This window comes from Bison bison, unplaced genomic scaffold, assembly GCF_000754665.1.
Source record: "Bison bison bison isolate TAMUID 2011002044 unplaced genomic scaffold, Bison_UMD1.0 scf7180017864224, whole genome shotgun sequence".
In the NCBI taxonomy this organism is placed as follows: domain Eukaryota; kingdom Metazoa; phylum Chordata; class Mammalia; order Artiodactyla; family Bovidae; genus Bison; species Bison bison.
In genome coordinates, this window is record NW_011494796.1 from 1473363 (window position 1) to 1478214 (window position 4852).

General features: G+C 46.0%; 1 long non-coding RNA gene across 1 annotated transcript in view; it reads right to left on the reverse strand.

Moving 5' to 3' along the window:
* Positions 1 to 448: 448 nt before the first annotated feature.
* Positions 449 to 4852, reverse strand: part of LOC104992820 — a 10742-nt gene continuing 6338 nt past the window's right edge. Inside the window, exons 2-3 of the long non-coding RNA XR_825746.1 lie at positions 1140 to 1251; positions 449 to 530 (exon numbers count right to left, since the gene is read on the reverse strand). This is a non-coding gene — a long non-coding RNA (uncharacterized LOC104992820). The remainder of the gene's footprint in view (positions 531 to 1139; positions 1252 to 4852) is intronic.

Here is a 4852-nt window from a genome sequence, read left to right on the forward strand (position 1 = left end):
CAGATGGAGGCTGCTGCCTTGCACAGGGCTCCTGGCTGATGAGCAGGGCAGGGCTGCAGCCACCTGGGATGCACAGCAAAACCAGGGCCTGCCCATCTTCTCAGAATGACTCAGAAAGAGGTCACCTCTGCTGGATGAATCTCAAAGGGGTGGTGGATGCTACCTGCTTCTCCCCTTCTGTCTCCCAAATCTCAGCAATGCTTGTCTACCACCTCAATGCCTGGCCTTCAGGAAGCTGCCTCCTCATTGCAGAATTTTGCTTCTTTGCTTTTCACTCCTCAAAGGGCTTTTCCTTTTTGCCTTTTTTGTTTTGCACTCCTCTACTGCCTGGTACCTCCATCATGTCTTATTTCCCCCATTACCGCCCCCATCCAGATAGAGACTGGAGCACTGACCCTGCACCCACCCTGCACCAGGCATTGTGCTAAATGCCCCACCTACCTTGTCACTGGATTACAAACCTCTGAGATCAGCTTGTACTGGAGCCATTTTACAGATGAGAAAGCTGAGGCTTACAGAGGTATATAACCCTAGGAGGTAGCATAGTAAAGAATCTGATGAGCACTCTGCTTATTGAAGCACCTGGCAAATTGTGAGGCTCAGTGAAGATTTGTTGAGTTAATAAATATTGTCTGGCTTTTGAGCCATACCATTTAAGTGAACATGCAGAAGTCTCTTAGAGTCCTGAATGGTTGCATCCTTAAAAAATTTTTTTTTTAAATTTATTTCTGAGCCATATTTATCACTTCACCAGAAATAAACTAAGTTGAGGTTATTGTGCCCTCTCTTTCAAAAATTTGGAGTTGAGTCTTGATTTCTTTAAAACATTGGTTTGAGGTTGACAGTATGGTTTTACTCTAAATGATTTTTTAACCATTTCTGAGAAGGTTGATGAAATTTTTTAACCATTTCTTTCAAATTTAAACATGCACAATAGTCCTCTGGGAACCTTACAGGTTCTGACTCAGAGAGTCAGGGGTGGGACCTGACATTTGACATTTCCTGCAAGCTCCCAGGAGATGCCAGAGCTCCTGGCCTAAGGAACACAGAACATACTTTGAGAAGCAAGAGGCTGAACTTGATCTAGAGTTTGTCTCATTCTATTTATAGAAATAAAGTATAAATTATATGATCCTTACCTTCAAGTGAGGATGGCTGTCTAGCCCTAGGCAAGCCAATCGCTGCATGTTGAACTGTGTTCCCAAGAATTCATATGTTGAAGTCTTAACTCTCGGTACCTCAGGGAGTAGGCTAATGTGAAAAATAGATGCAATCAATTAAGATCAACTCTTAGCTAGGGTCAAACTGAAGCAGGGTGAGCGCCAGCCCACTGTGACTGGTGTCCTTATAGAAAGGAGAAACTGGACACAGAGACAGACCTGCATGAGGTGAGCGTGAAGATGGAGGCCCCGAAAGGGGGTGATGCTGCCACAAACCAAGGGATGCCCAAGGCTGCCAGCAAACCTCCAGCAGCTAGAAGAGGCCAGGAAGTCTTCCTCATGACCCTCACAAGGAACCAACACTTGACTTCAGACTGTAAGTTTCTGAGCCACACAGTTCCAGGTTTTCTGTTATGGCAGTCCTGGGAAACTCATATAGGATGACGCATTTCACATTACAGTGTTGCAAAACTCCCCCATGAAAGGAAGAACGGGGGCCTCCCTGCCTCACTTCGTTCCTTAGAAGCTCAGCGTAAGAAGCTGAGGTGTGGTGGTATGTGGAGGTGGTATGTGGAGGGCAGGTGGTATGTGGAGCACTCCTTAATTAATACCTGCCTGGTCACTTCCTCTAAAGACCTTCACTAGGCTTGGCTCCCTTATAGATGCTTCACCAGCATTTCTCAGCTAGCAGCACCTGCTTTCTCTTCATTCACCTGCTCCTTTACTCATTTAGACTTTTCCTCACCTAGGGATCAAAGCCTTTGGCTCCTTGGCTGTGTGTGTGTGTGTGTGTTTACCTGGTTTATACTTTCCTATATTCATTGGAGTCCCTGGGGGATGTCTCATTTCTGATATGTTTGTGAATGAAAAAGTACTAATGCCTGCCATGTCAATAACAAAGGATATTTGGCCGTCAAGCCATCACACCACAGCCACCCCAGTGGGGAGCCCTGAGCAAACTCTCATTGGAAGCAGGATACCCATCATCAAGCCCTCACCTACCCCAAGGATGGCAGGATACCCATCATCAAGCCCTCACCTACCCCAAGGATGCACCCTGAGGAGACTCAGGATGAGAAAACAGGATACTAGCCCCAGACAGCTGAGGTGCACATCAAAGGAATGATTTCAGTGAGCCCAGACTCTTGCATCTTCCCATATATAGAAAAGTGCTGAATTTCTTAAAGTGAAATGTCTGGTTTTCTTTAATTTACTGTTACCTTTCAGTGTTCCTGACTACACTGTCTCTGTTGCAAAACTCCTGTATATCCTGACTCCTCCCTTACCTCTTTGGAGTAGTCCTTTGGAGTGATTTGAGAGGCTGTGCCCCAGAACTATGTCCTCAGTTTTGTCCACCAAATAAAACTTCTAGGTTCTGAATTTTTTTCAGTCAACAGATACAGTTTTCAAGAAGATCCCCAAGATTCTGTTTCCTTGTTATTCAAATTGGATGATAATCCAGAGGCTGCTGTGAAGGGATTTTCTAGATGTATTATCATCCAACTCTGTGACCTTAAAGTTGGTAAGGATGCTACGTGCTGGGGTGGCAGTCTCGTAGACATGCATTTTGACAAAAAGAGTTGTTGTTGTTGTTGTTTTTCCAAGCTGGGCGCCAAAGAAGAAATCAGTTTCCAAGCATGAGAAGGATTTGACATGGCATTGGTGGCTTGAAGATGTGGCGGGCAGTACACCTGTCAGAGTGTGGGCAGCCTCTTGCGGTTGAGAGCAGCCTTTGGCTGACAGCCCAAAAGGAAACAGGGACCTCAGTCTTGCAGCCTCTAGGAACTAACTTCTGCTACCATCTTAAATGAGCTAAGAAGCAGATTCTCCCCAGTTTCCAGATAAGAGCCCTGCCCAAATTCTAGTTGAGCAGAGGATTCAGATAAGCCCTTTTGAACTTATGCACTACAGAACTCTGAAATAGTGAATAGTGTTGCTTTATGTTGCTATGTTGGTGCTAATTTATTAAGCAGCAGTAGATGATTTATACACTCTTCAACCTAACAGACGTAAGTCCAGAACACATTACTGGTTTCTGCCCCCTCCACCCCAGCCCCACTGGGTAGGCAGAGCACTGGGCCCCAGGCAGGACCTCTTGGATAACTGACAGGACTTCTCCATAATCTTGTATTCTGCTTGTGCTATGAGAACTAGGTTGCTATGATTTTTCTGAGTTTGCTGTTGAAAACCTATTATACAGCCAGATTCCCACAATGTTTCTTGCAATAGGATTGCCTACCAGTTGAAAATAAGTGAGACCCAGTGAATGTCTATAATCTGGAAATAGCTCAGCTACAGTCAGGTTAAATGACTTTAATAATTAACATCAAGTTCTGGGTGTGAAAATAAACCTGAGAGGAGGAAAAATAGTGACAGAAAAAAACCACCTTCCTGCTGCTGAAGCCAAAGCTCATCCTCTGATTTTTATCTGAGCATACATTCCCTTCCAGAAAATAAGATTACTAGTGTCTTGATACAGGCATCAGTGCAAATGGACTTGCTCAGTCCACTCCCATCCCTGGCTCCCTGCCCCGATTTAAATCGAGACAAGCCAGCCCCACCTCTGTTAGGAAGCACATTGTCCAAATGGACTTGCCCGGTCTGCTCCCATCCCTGCCCCAATTTAAAATGAGAAAAAGCATGCCTCCACCTCTGTTAGGAAGCACATTATCCAGGGCTGCAGGCGGCAGCTGGGCAGTGCCTCAGGGCAGAGCTGAGGGTGCTTGTCTCTGAGTCTTGTCCAATCACCGCAGCTGGAGGCAGGTGCTGGTCTCCCTGCTTCACCTTCCCTGAACCCCCTCCCCTGTTAGCATCTTCTTTCTCATCACTAGCCCTGCCTCTTCTAGACTTAACTGATTCTCTGTGGGCATGCTTCTGAGAACATGGGACAGTCACCAGACTCTAAACTGCTTTGATTGCTTATGACTACTCGGGGCAGGGTTGGGGGGAAGCGTTGGGTGGGGGAGTGAGTGGCTCTGGAGGGACCAAGGCTGCCCAAGGGGACACACACAGCCACGAGCTTCCGGGATGACTCACCACAGGGGTGGGTAACGGAAGCCCACCCTCACTTACACTGCCACCATGAGCAAGTTAGGATTTACCTTTTTGAACACCAGGTTAGCCACCTTTAAAACTGAAGGAACACTCGTACCTACTTCATAGGCTTGTTGCCAGAGTTTGAAAAAGGAATGCACAGGTGGTCCTAAAATGGCAGAGGAATAGGACGGGGAGACCACTTTCTCCCCCACAAATTCATCAAAAGAACATTTAAACGCTGAGTAAAATCCACAAAACAACTTCTGAATGCCGGCAGAGGACATCAGGCACCCAGAAAAGCAGCCCATTGTCTTCAAAAGGAGATGTTTTATCAACAGTGCTGTATAGAAGGAGAAGTCTTGAGACTACTGTAAAAATAAGACTGAAAACCAGAAGTAGGAGGCTTAAGTCCAAATCCTGAGAACATCATAGAACACCTGATTCCAGGGAACATTAAGCAGTAAGAGCTCATCAAACGCCTCCATACCTACACTGAAACCAAGCACCACCCAAGGGTCAACAAGTTCCAGAGCAAGACATACCATGCAAATTCTCCAGCAACACAGGAACACAGCCCAGAGCTTCAATATACAGGCTGCCCAAAGTTACTCCAAATCCATTGACATCTCATAACTTGTTACTAGACACTTCATTGC